The following is a 17,621-nucleotide window of genomic DNA, read 5'->3' as shown; positions in this document are numbered from 1 at the left end:
TCAATTTCACTCCTTGCAATCGTGATCTCTTTGTTCTGGTCACTACACAGAGCTTGTGGCCATAGATACGGGTAGGGATGTACATTGACCAGTAAATCAAATGCTTCACTTTCAGGCTCTGCTTTCTCGTCACCCCAACAGAAGAAAGTACAGAAACTACATCAATGCTGATGCTGCATTTTCCATCTGTCAGTCTCCTGCTCTACGTTAACCCGCACTTATGATGAAGACCTCCATACTTATGGGGACCTTGTTAATCCAAACCAGATGTCCGAGTGATGTTAGCTGTATCATGCAGTCTCTGGTAAACTAGCTAAACTGGCTAATCTTTAAATGTGGCCTTTGCTATCTTGAACAGCAGGAGGATGGGAGCAGGAGGCATAGGTAGGATGTTCTAGATTTGATTCACTTTCATCATTAATATTCTGTTTGTTTGGATGGGGTGAGCCTGTTGGAGGTAAGAATACATGAAAAATAATAATAATCAAAACATGTTCTCTTAGCAGAAGCCTACTTAAAAGTATTGTGTCATTTCAAACAATAGTTCCATCAAAACAGCTATGCTTACCCATTATATCAAGACTGTGTTTTCATTATGTGTCACTCTCTATGACGGCAGGTTTCGGTTGAGCCAGTTTGTCACCTGAGACTTACTGCATTTTTGAGTCTGTGTGTCTCTCTCTGTGCTACAGCGCTTCCACAGCGATGTTACAGTGGGGCAAAAAAGTATTTAGTCAGCCACCGATTGTGCAAGTTCTCCCATCTAAAATGATGACAGAGGTCAGTAATTTGCACCAGAGGTACACTTCAACTGTGAGAGACAGAATGTGAAAAAAAAAATCCATGAATCCACATGGTAGGATTTGTAAAGAATTTATTCGTAAATCAGGGTGGAAAATAAGTATTTGGTCAATAACAAAAATACAACTCAATACTTTGTAACATAACCTTTGTTGGCAATAACAGAGGTCAAACGTTTACTATAGGTCTTTACCAGGTTTGCACACACAGTAGCTGGTATTTTGGCCCATTCCTCCATGCAGATCTTCTCGAGAGCAGTGATGTTTTGGGGCTGTCGCCGAGCAACACGGACTTTCAACTCCCGCCACAGATTTTCTATGGGGTTGAGGTCTGGAGACTGGCTAGGCCACTCCAGGACTTTCAAATGCTTCTTACGGAGCCACTCCTTTGTTGCTCGGGCAGTGTGTTTTGGATCATTGTCATGTTGGAAGACCCAGCCTCGTTTCATCTTCAAAGTTCTCACTGATGGAAGGAGGTTTTGGCTCAAAATCTCACGATACATGGCCCCATTCATTCTGTCCTTAACACGGATCAGTCGTCCTGTCCCCTTGGCAGAAAAACAGTCCCATAGCATGATGTTTCCACCCCCATGCTTCACAGTAGGTATGGTGTTCTTGGGATGCAACTCAGTATTCTTCTTCCTCCAAACACGACGAGTTGAGTTTATACCAAAAAGTTCTACTTTGGTTTCATCTGACCACATGACATTCTCCCAATCCTCTGCTGTATCATCCATGTGCTCTCTGGCAAACTTCAGACGGGCCTGGACATGCACTGGCTTCAGCAGCGGAACACGTCTGGCACTGCGGGATTTGATTCCCTGCCTTTGTAGTGTGTTACTGATGGTGACCTTTGTTACTTTGGTCCCAGCTCTCTGCAGGTCATTCACCAGGTCCCCCCGTGTGGTTCTGGGATCTTTGCTCACCGTTCTCATGATCATTTTGACCCCACGGGATGAGATCTTGCGTGGAGCCCCAGATCGAGGGAGATTATCAGTGGTCTTGTATGTCTTCCATTTTCTGATGATTGCTCCCACAGTTGATTTTTTTCACACCAAGCTGCTTGCCTATTGTAGATTCACTCTTCCCAGTCTGGTGCAGGTCTACAATACTTTTCCTGGTGTCCTTCAAAAGCTCTTTGGTCTTGGCCATGGCGGAGTTTGGAGTCTGACTGTTTGAGGCTGTGGACAGGTGTCTTTTATACAGATGATGAGTTCAAACAGGTGCCATTCATACAGGTAACGAGTGGGGGACAGAAAAGCGTCTTACAGAAGACGTTACAGGTCTGTGAGAGCCAGAGATTTTCCTTGTTTGAGGTGACCAAATACTTATTTTCCACCCTGATTTACGAATAATTTCTTTACAAATCCTACCATGTGAATTCATGGATTTTTTTTTCACATTCTGTCTCTCACAGTTGAAGTGTACCTCTGGTGCAAATTACTGACCTCTGTCATCATTTTAAGTGGGGGAACTTGCACAATCGGTGGCTGACTAAATACTTTTTTGCCCCACTGTATGTATATACTTTTAGAAAGAATGATAAAATGCTGCCGTCTCTATGAGATTAGGACACCGGTAACAGATGCAGGATGTCCTGTCAATCCAATACAAATGCTGTCACTCATGAATGGTGGTGGATGACAGGAAAACATAAAAGTTGGGAGATGTAAACAAGAAAGCCTGATTTACAGGTAATCTGCGAGTGAAATCCAGTGTTACAGTCTGCCTGAAGCACCTGAAATTGCACCAGCAGTTTATTCCCGTCTAACAAGTAAAAAGATCCGAGTTGAGTGCTGTGAGCTAGCTCTCTTTAATAGTTATCTCAGCCCTCAGGTGAGTCATGGTCACTACAGTGCATTAAGCAGGCTGCTGAGCGCAGCATAAATTCAAATACTCAACACTCTATGTGGCCAGCAGCGTAAACCCTCATAAATCCTTTTCGGTCATTAAGTTATTCCTTGGAGTAAACGGGCTAAAGCAGCACAGCTTCTTAGTTGTTCCTGTGTGGCGCTCGGGTGTGTTGATTAACGTGCAGCGGTTTCCATTCTGCTGACTCCTTTAGGGACCAGATACTCTCCCCACCTCGTTTAAATAGGAGGACAGCAGATAAAGGGCTTCACTTGGTCAAACAGTGCCGAAGAGCGTGAGATGGGCTAATGAGAGCTGCGCGGCCCAGGCCTCCAGAGCGGACGGTGTGTGCAAAAGGAGGAAAGTCTCTGTATTTCTCTTCCAGATTGAAGCTGAGGGTGTTAAATTAATAGGGGAGTAGCATTCAGCTTGAAAACCAATAACACTCATGTTCATGTTTTAAAAAAGACAAAACAAAGAAAAACAAGAACACAAAAACAGAAGAACAAAGCTACACTGCATGTTAGCAGAACATGGAGCTAAACGAGTTACAGGCGCACACCCACGCCCAGAACAAATTGGCATGATGTAATGCACAAAAAAAGAAAAAAGGGAAAAAAACACAACCCAAACACGGTTTACTTGCTAAAATCTAACATCATTTCAGCCTCCCCTGCCTCCTGCTCCTGTCTCTGCTCAGCTGCTGTAAGTAGGGCACATCAATTTTTCACACTGCCTCTTTCTCTCACTCAGGCTACGGCTGTGACCACAGCACCTGCCTGGGCCACATGTGTGTGTTTAGCCTTTGCTATATGTTCTGTCAAACTGTATCCCACCCACACCTTCAAAAACATTGCAACATCTTTATCCCCACCCCACCCCACCCCCCTCTGTTCCACCCTGGTCCCATCAGTACACTTCCCCATCCATCTTCCTCCCGTTCTGTGCGGTTTCTGCTTCCTCAGCTGTAAATCTCCTGCGTGTCATCCATCCTCTGATCTATGCAGTATGTAATAATCACGAGCCGCGCAGGTGTTGTTTAGTAATAATAATAATGATATGCAGATTGCATGGACTTGTGGATGCTGCACCACGTAAGAATTCAGCCCTCTACGATTTGTATACATTGCACTTTCACAGATACTGTACACTCAGAATGGATAACCCAACCCCGACATCAAAAATCCATGGTGCAAGTTTATGGCCCCAGGTCTCAGAGCTTTGAAAATATTCCTTTTGAATTATACATTTGGTTTTCTGTATTAATATGCATTGCACTGTGCGCATACTAGAGATGGAGCAACAATCAAATATATCAAGTATATCAAGTGGAAAACAAACTCATGCATTTTGGAAGACACATTTGGGGAAATGCATTAAAATAACCCACAACAACATTCTTGAAATAGAACTTTGTCGGCGAAGCTCATTAAATCACTGCCATGCAAAACGTAGAGGTAAGAAGGTGAGAGATTATTGGCGTTGTTAACCTTGAGAGAAATCAAAATAAACTGCAGAAGCACGCAAAAACACAAAGTCATGGTTTCATCACTGTAACCTTTGACCTTACCACTACTTTTCAAACATCCATTTAATCCTAACCTTAAACCCTTTAAGTCATTACATCAACATTCACAGTTTTTCTCAGCTGCTTTGCTCTGGTCTAAAATGACAGTTTTGTAACAATTTTCAAATATTTTAACACACCTATAGAAAAAAATGACTAAGGCATGATGTATGGAGTTTAAACAACTCTGTGATCAAATAGGTTCGATTACTCTCTGCTGACTAACTACTTGAAAGTCTCTCAACACATTTGGCAAAAATGTTAAATGTAAGGACTGAAACGTTCCAGTTTAATTTAAACAATATTTTTGGAGCAAGTGAGACTGAATACAGGAGTTACATGTAATTTTACTCTTCAAAATATATTGCGGTGCAAAAATCTTCAGCCACCCGTCATTTAACTGTATTTTGCTTCCAAGGAGCCATACTTTGCAGTTGTTGTGATCTGCATCCTTGAGAATTCAAATGGATAAATGATTAACTTCTAAAGCACCAAAAGCTCATGTCTTTTCCCTCTGTGGTGTTGAACCACAGTGAAGGGTGGAAGACTGTGACAAAGACTCCTGGGATGTATAACTAGCACATGCAGGGGCATAGAGACCTGGAATTTCATAACGTAGAGCAAAGCATCAGTTTGTAAGTCTTCACCTCTATGTCTGGAAATATCTGAGCTACCATATGATCCCCTAGCTAATGCTATGTAAGCTAGCTGAATGATGCTAATTTTTCACCGCCACAGTTCACAAGCTGTGAACCCTGATCATTTATCAGCATGTGTTACCCGATTATTCATTTAGAGGCTGCAAGGCGATCTGCACAATCTGCACAAGCTTTATTTGCACACACACACACGCACACACACATTTCCAAATATATTGGCAATTTCTGTACTTGTGGACCATATAATCAAACATGACCTGATGTTGGCAGAGTGTGGTCTCCAGATACAGTCAAAGACAAAGCCATTTCATCATTATCAATCATCCACACAGGTAAAACGGGTATGTACGTAATCATTCAGCTGTAACTCTTTATTGTCTTTGTGTTATTTTTGTTTAGGGATACGCAACAACGGTGGTGGCAGAAGAGAATTCTTTAGGCTCCAGCAGTAACAAGATATCTGCAACACGATCATCACAAACAGTACTATAAAATTAAGATTGATTTACTGCGGTTTGGAGTGAGTGCTGAAAAGTCACAAGGTGATAATGCAGCGAGCCTACAAAGCACCATTTGAAAGGAAATGTGACAGAGTGAAGGAAGATCTTGTTTTTGTACGCTTATCACTAGACACATTATCAACTATATATTGGTAGTGCAATATATTTTCCTTTTACTACAGTCTATATATTTGCAGTAGTTGTAGAACAGCCCAAACGTTATATTGTATATCTTATGTGCTTTTTGTTGATGCACTTCCTACCGACACTATTTCATATTTATATGAAGACCAAGGAGCTCATCGTGGACTACAGGAGGAATGCTGACCCACATCCACCCATCCACATTAAGGGGACGGCTGTGGAGCGTGTGAGCAGCTTCAAGTTCCTGGGAGTCCACATCTCCGAGGATCTCACCTGGACGACCAACTGCTCCAAGCTGGTCAAGAAGGCTCACCAGCGCCTCTTCTTCTTGAGGACTCTGAGGAAGAACCACCTGTCCTCAGACATCCTGGTGAACTTCTATCGCTGCACCATCGAGAGCATCCTGACCAACTGTATAACAGTCTGGTACGGGAACTGCTCTGCCTCGGACCGGAAGGCGTTGCAGAGGGTCGTGAAAACTGCCCAGCGCATCGCCGGAGCACCACTTCCTGCCATAAAAGACATCTACAGGAAGCGGTGTCTGAAAAGGGCTGGGAAAATCATCAGAGACCCCAGTCACCCATCACATGGACTCTTCACCCTCCTGCCCTCTGGGAGGCGCTACAGGAGCCTCCGGACTAAGACCACCAGGTACCGGAACAGCTTCTTCCCCACAGCTGTCAGACTCCTGAACTCTGCCTCCTGACATCTGACCCACATTAACTCATGGACTGAACATACACACACACATACAATGGACAACTGTACCCTCAAACACACAATAATAACATGGAGTGAACCACCACTCACAACCACTAGCACTTTATATAGCCTCTGTAGAAATTATCCACACCCTCACTTACCTTAACTGCACTACTGTATAGCTCTGTGTAAATAATCATTCTGTACATTCAATAATTTTTAATCCTACAACTGTTTACAACTTGCATAGTTCCCATTTCTGTATAGCTGTATATCCCAGATTCCTGTAAAGTTATTTATTTCATATTCTGTATAGTTTTTCATATTTATATCCTGTCCATATCCTGTACATAGCTTGTACTCACTACAGCCTGTACATACTTATAGTTATAGAATATTCACAACATACTTCATACCGTGTACATTATAACATACCATAATAGACCCATTTCTGTAATATACTTACATATCTATATTATTGCTAATATATATTGTAATATATCTATATCACTAAGCACTTCTGGATGGATGCAAACTGCATTTCGTTGCCCTGTACCTGTGCATGTGCAATGACAATAAAGTTGAATTCTATTCTATTCTATTCTATTCTATTCTATTTATATATGTCAAACTGGCACAAGTCAGAAGATTTGACCATAATATGCTAGGGTAGCATGGTGGACATCTAAACCCTGGACAACCTTTACAAAAATCTTATCCCTGTGACTGACACAGGTTTTCTGAGTTTTATCATTGTCTGGGAAATGTCAGCTTCCACTATAGTATTGTCATCGCTAAATGGTTTGGGGCTACTCCAAGAATGCTGATGGAGTTTCATTCACTGTATGCCTCATTCTTGAATCCTATTGAGAAGCTGTATCGGGGTGGAAAGTGTCACAAACCTCAAAATCTTTGTGGCCTTTGTGGCCTGCTCCTTATGATGACACAACAGCAGAAGAATGCAGGGGACAGTCACAGCCTACAGGGCAGCTCTTACAACTGTGTATCAGAGACATGCAGATATTCACTCTCCAGCCACTTCATTAGGTACAACAGGTTCAACTGCTCATTAATATTTTTACATTAATAATTTATTCAGGAATGCAAAAATGGTCAAGAAGAATTCCTTATGTTCAAACCGATCATCAGAATGAGGAAGAAAGGCGTTTTAAGTGAGTTTGAACATGGCTTGGTTGCTGGTCCCAGAAGTGTTTCAGAAACTGTTGATCTTCTGGGATTTTCCCACACAGCCACCTCTAGGGTTACAACTGTACAGAAAGACAGAAAATATCCAGTGAGCAGCTGTGCATTGTTGATGTCAGAGAGTAGAGTACAATAGCCAGCTGATAGGAAGGCAAAAGTAACTCAAATAACCACCTTTTCACATGTAATTATGCAGAAGAGTATGCCAAAGACTTGATATTTCAATTATCTCCACAGCATGCCCATCTTCTCTTCACAATTGGCAACAAACCACAAATTGGTACCAGAATATTCTTCACACGTGAAAAGCATTAAACAGATGTGTAATGAGCCACTCACACTGAAGAGAAAAGCAAGCTGGAACAATTTTTGGTGGCCAAATCTTTGAAAATTCATTCAGATATTCTGGACAGACTCTTTAGTTGTTGAAGATGTTGCTGAGCATCTGATTTCTATATCAATATCAAAGAAAGAAAGAAAGAAAGAAAGAAAGAAAGAAAGAAAGAAAGAAAGAAAGAAAGAAAGAAAGAAAGAAAGAAAGAAAGAAAGAAAATAGATCACTTCTCTAATTTCATTACTTTGAAAAAGGTTTTTAATGTACCTTCCCGTGTTGCTTGTGAGAAATGTCAGGTCAAATTGTGTTGTGATTAAAGTTCACGGCAGTGATACAACTTTCTTTTTTTTTTTTTAGTAGAAATACGGGCGAGGTGTGACAGACCTGAACCTTTACTGAACTCTTCCACTGTGAAAATGCTAAATAATTCATCGCAAAAGGGCAGTTTTGAAAAGTCTTAACCACTTGAGCTAACCTACCCAATATTGAATGGGGGTGGGGGTCAGGTGCTAGCCCACACTGAACAATAAACTTTCATTTTATGCTACATTAAAGCTAATGTATCATTAATAACAAAGAGGCTCAACCGGGTTCTCTTTCATAAATATTTGGATCTGGGCAGAGGATTTAGAGGACGATCAAGAGAGGGGTCCCTGCAGGTAGTGATGCTCTTGTGTATAAAAAAAATGGTACAAATGTCCCTAAACCACATTGATTACTTAGGATATGAATGAGTGCTGATGAGAAACATGGTAATGCAACAAAATGCAGTAAAACATGCGCATATACTATATGTTTGCAATGTGGTGTCACCCCGCCAGTAATAATCTGCAAAAATGACAGCTATAAATTTGCTGTTGCTGGTTAAATAAAGACGTCTGGAGATGGTTATGTGTTTCTTTGGAGAGAAAATCCATTTGTAAACTAAGCTGTGGGCTGAGGACAGGACCCAGTACACAGAGACAGACGGAGAAGAGGAGGAAGGGATAACACTTGGCGGTGGAGGTGCAAACAGAGAGAAGGGGTAGGAAATAAGAAATTAAAAAAAAAAAAAGATGTGGAGAAAGACAAACACGGAGACTGAAAGGAGACGATCGAGTCATCAGGCAGATGGAGGGTGTAAACACACGAGACAGGGAAAGGGGTTGGAGAAAAAGGTGGCCAAAGATGAAACCGGCACCAAATCGTGCAGGAAGGAACCGGGAAGAAAAGCCTTGCTATGGGCTTCGAGATACTGCAAGAAGCAATAAAACAAGCGGGCATGACAAGAGAGCCATGGGGAGCAAAGGGTGGGGGAAAGAGTGAAGGAAATGAAAGACAAAAATAAATAAATAAATAAATAAATAAAGAGAGGGCAGAATTATAAAGATCCTGGCTTTAAGAAACTACAAAGAGAAGAAAGAGCACAAAATGGGAGAAACCAGGAGAAATAAGTATGGAATAGGAGAGAATGTGAAAATGACAGACGTGAAAGGGCAGCGAGCGCAAGAAATCGATTCTCTTTGAGGGTTGCAGGAACGGGCCAGAGAAATGCAAATGCTACAATATAAACACTCAGTAGGATACGACCCCAACACGATTTGTCATGGATGGGCAATGAAAAATCCTTTCACTGCTTCTCTACGTATTTCCAATACGAACAAAGTTGCTGTTGAGTCACCGCATGCACAGGCAGCAGATCCTGCTTCTCATCCAGAACATTTCCAGTGCCTTTTATATTGAGACATTTTTACCATTATTGCCTACAAAGCCAGTTTTACGTCAGAAAGGTTCATCCATCTAAAAGGTGTGGTTGTGGGTTTTTTTTTTTGTTGTTGTTCTGGTTCATGTCATGTTGTACAAGTGCAGAGACAGATAAGGGTAGGCTTGAGTCATCTGACTGCATCTAACAGATGGCAGAACTACTCTGAAAAGACTGCTTTAACAGAGGAGCTGAATCACACATTAGGGGATAGCACTTCGCTCTTTATGCTGATGTAAGGTTCACCTTAAAAGGATGAAATTGTCATTTTACCCCTAAAAAATGCACTCAGTATCCCATCATGACAAAAATTCATTTTCATTCACATTTAGTCCCGGCATCACTCTTGAATTATGTTCAAAACTTGTCTATCTTTGGCAATCTGAACTGAAAGACATGAAAGACAAGAAACCTGCCTGTACAAATATTTCACAAGTCTAAGATAGCTTTTAAGTCTTTACTGTCACACAGTGGAAAATTGTGTTTTTATATTTTGTTTTGGATCAGACTGTGTTGGTACAGGGTGTCGATTTTATTTGCATGATTTTATTGTAATAGTGATATTGCATGTTTGTTTATTGATATTCCTATTGCATGATTTTATCTCCATATTTATAGTGTGTGTTTAGTGTTGATTGAACAATATGTTTTTTATTATTCCACTGTGGATTAAGCGGACAATTTTAGACACCTGTGAGGTGGGGGCGTTCCCCGAGGTGGCCTATCAGCCACCAAACTGACTTAAGGGAGATGGTAAGCGCAGAGACAAAAAAAGAGAGAGACACACGAAAAGTGGAGAGCTGGAAAACAAAACGTGTGCAAGCCAGCATATGAACAGAAGGACCTCCGGCCTGACTGTGGGGCGCCACGAGACATTCGGCGATCGGCCAGCATAACCCGGCGATCCAGTCCCGACGGACAGAATAGCGACCGTGGGAGGCGACGCGTGAAATCCACAGTAGGGCAGGGGTACGCCTCTGCCTGCATCTGTGAGTATCGCTTTCCCACTGTTGGGCGCTAGGAGTAGCTTTGCCGGGGAAGGGTAACAGCGGCTGCGCTGACAACGTTGCTGGCCCGTGTCTGTTGTTTCAGGGCGGAGCTACGAGGGAGGCCGTGCGAGGAGGTGGAGAGTAGCTGGACTGCACGATTGCGCACAGTCAGGTGGAGATAGGAGCCTCCTCCCTGGTCTTCTGCTGTCGAGAGTCCACATCCCGGAAGAGGAGTTCCTCTCCTGTCTCTCTCAGCTCAGGAGAATTTGCCCGTGTGTTGCTGGACTGGGAGAATTAGGACCCTGGGGGGAGTTTTTAGTATAGGGAAAAACATTCATTTAGCTTTGTATTTTTAGCGTTTAATCATTCCTGCCGGCAGGGTTTTTAGCGGGTTGTAAACACTATTTTTTATTGTATACGGGGATTTTAGCTTGTATTTGGGGTTCAGATTGTGTTTTATCCTGAAAATAAATGGTGTGTTTGAAGCCAGCTAAGTTTCTGTGCTCTGAGCGCTGACCCACTCACTCCCCTTTCTGCTTGTATAGGCGTGGTGGTGAAGACTTAGTTCCACCAGTTTAGCGGCTACATAATTTTGGCGTTTGTCGACAGGATACAAGTTTGGGGAGCAGTGTTCAGCACCTGGAGTGCAGATATAGAGATGATGATGCCAGTGTATCCGGGTGCCCCTTGGGTACCAAAATATAAGGGTCCTGAAACAGATGTTTCATATGGTGACTGGAAAGAACAAATACAAGGTTTATTGAATGCTCAAGAAATAGCCGAGGCCCGGAAAGTAGAAATTTTAATTGGGGCTTTAAGCGGTGAGGCAAAGCGTCAAGTAAGCGTGTTAGAAGAAAAAGATAGAGACCAGATTAGGAAAATATTCGCATATCTAGACTCTCTATATGGTGACAATACCTCCCTAGCGGTTTTGAGGTCGCAGTTTTTTAGCTGTATACAAAAACAAAATGAGTCGGTAAAATCTTTTACCTTAAGGTTGAGGGAGTTGCACTGCAGGCTACAACAGCGCAATCCAAATCAAGCACCTACTGAAAAGTGTTTACAGGAACAGATGCTGTTGGGCCTGCGGGAGGGCCCGTTGTCACAAACCCTGCGAGCCTACGTGCGTCACCATCCAGAAGAGGATTTTGCAACAGTCCATCGGGAGGCGTTGCTCCTAGAGGAGGAACAGTTGGGACACCAGGGATTGCAAACTACGTGCTTGGCAGTGGGTGAGTCCAGGTGTGTTAAGCCACCTTATGAACCGGACTGGAAAGAGACATTTAAAAAAGAAATTATGGAGGATGTCAAGGGTCAAATGCGAGATCTTGTTAAAGATGTTGTTAATGAAATTAAACCGCTCTTGCCACAGCAAAGCCCAGCCGGCTCAGCTTTTAATAAATCAAGGTTTAAGCCAAAGCGTTCTGGGTATGCTAATAACTGGACCCGAGAGGGAGAACCCATTTGCCATCGTTGTAAACAAGCTGGGCATATTGCCAGATTCTGTCCGAGCACACTAGACCAGCAACCACCTTTAAACTAATAAACCCCGCTGCCGAGGCCCAGGCGGTGGGGACAAGGGACTATTCAAATAATCAGGGGGCCAGTACAGCTTTTGTGGGAGAATGTCCACTCATTGAGGTGTGTATGGGAGGGGTTAAGATGACGGGATTATTAGACACAGGCTCTCAGGTTACACTAGTGCAACAGCAGGTAATGGATCTCCATTTCCCTGAAGTGAATAAAACTGACACACCCCTGTTGTTCGCCTTAAAGGCAGCCAATGGACTTGAGATACCATACTCAGGCTATGCGGTTATGGATTTTGAGGTAGAAGGGGTGGAGATACCAGAAAAAGGGGTTGTGGTTGTGAGAAATGACTGTTCCACGCACCCTTTAATTATTGGTATGAATGTTATTAGTGCATGCTGGAATGATGTTTTTGCCAAGGGCAAGTCTGCTTTTCATCCTCAAAAGCTGAAGTCCCGTAGAGCATGGAAAGAGGCGTTTGCCGTCTGTCAACAGACTGCTACCACCAAGACTGATGGCTTTCTAGGCTATGTTCGACCTGCTAGCCGCAGAGGAGTCACGGTGCCCCCGAACTGTGAAATGGTGGTCTGGGGCCAGACGTGTAAAGGTAAGGGTGGGACAGAACGCTTGGCACTAGTGGAAGCCTTACCTGATGCTGGACCCTGGGGGGTAGCTCGAACCCTGTCAGTAGTCAAAGGAGGGAGGCTCCCGATCCGGGTCTGTAACCCTAATCCATACGAAGTGACTATAGGACGCTACCAGAAAATGGGCCAGTTGTATCAGGTGGAGGAGTCGGACGTGGAGATGGACAGTGATCTTAGCCTGACAATGGGATCCGATGGTGTGATCGAAGTGGGCGTAGTTGAAGCAGCTGGGCCCGAAGAGCCTGCGATCCCCGAAGAGGAGGTGAGTCAACTGCTTAATGGCATAGACTTGACCCCCCAGCAGAAGGTCGAGCTCCAGACCCTGCTGCAGAGGTGGCGAAAGGTGTTTGCTGTAAATGAGGAGGATTACGGAAGAACTGATTTGGTCCAACACCAGATCCACACAGGTGATACACCACCCATTAAACAAAAATATCGTCCTTTACCACCACTGATGTACAAAGAGATTAAGATACTTCTAGCAGATATGCTGAAAAAAGGTGTCATTCGGGAGAGTAGCAGTCCCTGGGCAGCCCCCATTGTGTTGGTGAGGAAAAAGGATGGCAGTTGGCGATTTTGTGTAGACTACAGAAAATTAAACGCAGTAACTCATAAAGATGCGTTCCCACTCCCCCGAATTGAAGAGACTTTAACATGTCTGACCAGAGCTGAGTGGTTTTCCACACTGGATCTTGCCAGTGGATACTGGCAAGTGGAAATGGATCCTAAGGATCGGGAGAAAACTGCATTTACCACTCCTCTGGGTTTGTTTGAGTTTGATCGCATGCCTTTTGGACTCTGTAATGCCCCTGCCACCTTCCAGCGCCTGATGCAGCGGTGTCTAAGTAGCCACCTTTCTGAATCGGTTTTGGTATATCTGGATGATATAATAATCTACTCACCTGACTTCTCTACTCATTTACAGCAATTGGAGAATGTCCTGCAGAAGCTGTGGCAACATGGTCTGAAGCTGAGGCTGGACAAATGTAAGCTGTTCCACCGTCAGGTGAAGTTCCTGGGGCATCTTGTCGACCGACAAGGGGTAAGACCGGACCCTGAGAAAATCCAAGCTGTCCAGAACTGGCCTGTTCCCTCTACCACCCGGCAGGTCAGAGCCTTCCTTGGCCTGGCAGGTTATTACAGGCGATTTGTCCCAGGGTTTGCTAGGTTGGCTCGACCTTTAAATGCTCTGCTCGTGGGAACTTCTAGCAGGTCAAGCATGCAGATCCAGTGGTCTGCTGAATGTCAGGAAGCCTTTGACAGCTTGAAATGTGCTCTGACCGAGCCCCCTATTCTGGCTTATGCAGATTTCCTGGAGCCCTTTGCACTTTATACTGATGCCAGCAATCAAGGCTTAGGTGCTGTGTTAGCTCAGGTGCAAGATGGCAAGGAACGGGTGATTGCATATGCCAGCAGGAGCTTACACCCCACCGAACGAAATGACAAAAACTATAGCTCCTTCAAACTGGAACTTTTAGCTCTAAAATGGGCCATTACTGAGAAGTTTAAGGATTACTTGACAGGTGCCAAGTTTGTCGTGTATACCGACAACAATCCTGTGGCCCACTTACAGAATGCTAGACTTGGGGCAACAGAGCAACGCTGGGTGGCACAGCTGGCATCCTTTGACTTCGAGGTTAAGTACAGGGCTGGAAAAGAGAATGCTAATGCTGATGCTCTCTCTAGATTTCCCACAGACTGTCACACAGCTTACATAAACATCACGAGTGCTCCACGTCGGGAGCCACAGGGGCTGGTGCCACAGATGAATGACTGGAAGGAGGCTCAAGAAAAGGACATGGATCTGCGCATCCTGAGGGAGCATGTGGAACAGGGAATCCCGCCTGATGCACCAACGAGGAGATCCCTGCCTAGCCCTGTACAGAAGTTATTACGGCAATGGAGAAGGCTGCAGGTTTGCGAGGGTACGCTGTGCAGAGAGGTAAGGGACCCTAACACTAACGAAATGTACCTTCAGATCCTATGTCCTGCAGAGAGACACAAGGAGGTGTGGGAGAAGTATCACGAGGCAGCGGCGCATGCGGGAGCGGAAAAGACACTGTCCAGGATACGTCGCTTCTTTTATTGGCCCAGCATGGAAGAGGAGGTGCGCGAATTCCAGCTAGGGTGCGCTGCGTGTGGCCTACGAGATAGAAATAGGCCTAGAGCCCCCTTGCATCCCGTTATTGTGTCCTATCCCCTTGAGGTTGTGGCCCTGGACTTTCTTACATTGGGGAGGCCCACAGACAGGTACCAGAATATTCTGGTTATGACTGATCTTTTCACACGGTACGCCTGGGCAGTTCCTACCAAAGACCAGACTGCTCAGACTGCGGTGCATGCTCTTTGGGCTCACGTGATTCAGACCTTCGGTTGCCCGACCAGGCTACACTCAGATAGAGGTGGTAGTTTTGAGTCTGCCCTGATGTACCAGCTGTGTAAGTGCTATGGCATTACAAAAAGCAAGACCACCCCATACCATCCGGCTGGAAATGGTGGGGTTGAGAGGATGAACCAGACGTTGCTGCACATGCTTCGGTCCTTAGAGTCAGAGAGACAACAGAGGTGGCCAGAATACCTCCCAGAGCTCTTACAAGCATACAATAATACTGTCCATAGTGCCACAGGGTATGCGCCGTCGTACCTGATGTTTGGGCGGCATTTGAGGCAGCCAGTGGATTTGAACCTAGGTGTTGAGCGGGATTCCCCATGCCACAACCTGGGAGGGTGGGTTAAGGACCATCACCAGAAACTATCTTTTGCCTATGAGATGGCTAGGAAGAAGATGAGGGCAGCAGCCACCCAAAACAAGAGGGCTTATGACCGAAGTGCGCGGGCCCTGCCGTTGGTGCCAGGCGAGAGAGTTTGGATAAGGGACAGGAATAGGCAGGGACAAGGCAAGTTGCACCCAGGTTGGAGCTCAGAGCCGTATGTGGTAGTGGAAGAAGTTGGCAATACCGGTGTAGTATATAGGGTGCGTCCGGAGAAAGGGGGGGGGGAGAAGGTCCTCCATCGGAATGCACTGAAGTTGTGCGTTACCCCTGCAGCAGACTACCACTCAGAGGGGCAAGAAGTCAGCCTTGAGGGAGAGGTGCTAGTTGAGCCTCCATTTTATGGTTTTGTGCCCAGCGCTCCAGCCCAGCAGCCGGGAGAGTTGTCAGAGGTACGGCGCTCGATGAGGCCTAATTTTGGTCAGCCACCCGCCCGTTACAGGTCGCTTGATTAGGGTGACAGGGACTGTCACAGGTAAAATGTGGGGGGATGTCACACAGTGGAAAATTGTGTTTTTATATTTTGTTTTGGATCAGACTGTGTTGGTACAGGGTGTCGATTTTATTTGCATGATTTTATTGTAATAGTGATATTGCATGTTTGTTTATTGATATTCCTATTGCATGATTTTATCTCCATATTTATAGTGTGTGTTTAGTGTTGATTGAACAATATGTTTTTTATTATTCCACTGTGGATTAAGCGGACAATTTTAGACACCTGTGAGGTGGGGGCGTTCCCCGAGGTGGCCTATCAGCCACCAAACTGACTTAAGGGAGATGGTAAGCGCAGAGACAAAAAAAGAGAGAGACACACGAAAAGTGGAGAGCTGGAAAACAAAACGTGTGCAAGCCAGCATATGAACAGAAGGACCTCCGGCCTGACTGTGGGGCGCCACGAGACATTCGGCGATCGGCCAGCATAACCCGGCGATCCAGTCCCGACGGACAGAATAGCGACCGTGGGAGGCGACGCGTGAAATCCACAGTAGGGCAGGGGTACGCCTCTGCCTGCATCTGTGAGTATCGCTTTCCCACTGTTGGGCGCTAGGAGTAGCTTTGCCGGGGAAGGGTAACAGCGGCTGCGCTGACAACGTTGCTGGCCCGTGTCTGTTGTTTCAGGGCGGAGCTACGAGGGAGGCCGTGCGAGGAGGTGGAGAGTAGCTGGACTGCACGATTGCGCACAGTCAGGTGGAGATAGGAGCCTCCTCCCTGGTCTTCTGCTGTCGAGAGTCCACATCCCGGAAGAGGAGTTCCTCTCCTGTCTCTCTCAGCTCAGGAGAATTTGCCCGTGTGTTGCTGGACTGGGAGAATTAGGACCCTGGGGGGAGTTTTTAGTATAGGGAAAAACATTCATTTAGCTTTGTATTTTTAGCGTTTAATCATTCCTGCCGGCAGGGTTTTTAGCGGGTTGTAAACACTATTTTTTATTGTATACGGGGATTTTAGCTTGTATTTGGGGTTCAGATTGTGTTTTATCCTGAAAATAAATGGTGTGTTTGAAGCCAGCTAAGTTTCTGTGCTCTGAGCGCTGACCCACTCACTCCCCTTTCTGCTTGTATAGGCGTGGTGGTGAAGACTTAGTTCCACCAGTTTAGCGGCTACATTACTAGGAGACCACTAGGTGGCCGTTACATGCACATCTACGGTTGTGATCGCCACAGATAAGATCAAGGGTGTAAACCATTTCTATAAAGTTGAGTATCTCCAGGCATACAGAGGTTTCTATTAATGTGAAATGTAAACAGTTCAAAACCACAATAAAGCTGGCTGAGTGGCTAAACTGAAGCTTGAACAAAGGTGACCAAGAACATGACAGTCATTCTAAAAGAGCTTCAGGTTCTGGTCACCTGGCTGACCATCCCATCAGCATTTCATTGATCGTCCTGCATTCTAAAGCACGGAAAAGACTCTTGATTAAAAAGCAGAGCATGCATAGGGTTCGCCTAATGGCATTTAAAAGTCATCAGCAGAAAGAAACAGATGCTCTTGTTAATTAAACAAATCTATAACTCTCTGGGAAGAACTCCAAGCACCATTTCTAGGGAACACCAAGCACTGCTCATCACCTGACTAATGCTATCCCTGTGGTGAAGTTTGGTGGTGGAGGCATTGTGTTATGGGGGTGCTTCTCAGCAGCAGAGACGGGGATCAGATAAATGCAGCCAAATACCTTGAAGATATCA

At 44.9% G+C, this 17,621-nt stretch overlaps 1 protein-coding gene and 2 long non-coding RNA genes across 3 annotated transcripts in view; 2 read left to right on the top strand and 1 right to left on the bottom strand.

The window, feature by feature from the left end:
• Positions 1–17,621, bottom strand: part of dlgap3 (discs, large (Drosophila) homolog-associated protein 3) — a 165,823-nt gene that overhangs the window by 111,530 nt on the left and 36,672 nt on the right. The window lies entirely within an intron of this gene.
• Positions 10,327–10,979, top strand: LOC145423516 (uncharacterized). Its single transcript, XR_013904572.1, has 2 exons — positions 10,327–10,490; positions 10,594–10,979. It is a non-coding gene; the product is annotated as an uncharacterized LOC145423516 (long non-coding RNA).
• LOC145423517 (uncharacterized) lies at positions 16,291–16,943 on the top strand. Its single transcript, XR_013904573.1, has 2 exons — positions 16,291–16,454; positions 16,558–16,943. It is a non-coding gene; the product is annotated as an uncharacterized LOC145423517 (long non-coding RNA).

Source organism: Astatotilapia calliptera, chromosome 22 (genome assembly GCF_964374335.1).
Source record: "Astatotilapia calliptera chromosome 22, fAstCal68.1, whole genome shotgun sequence".
Lineage (NCBI taxonomy): Eukaryota > Metazoa > Chordata > Actinopteri > Cichliformes > Cichlidae > Astatotilapia > Astatotilapia calliptera.
Note: the sequence above shows the minus strand (reverse complement) of the source record. Positions and strands in the feature narration are given on the sequence as shown.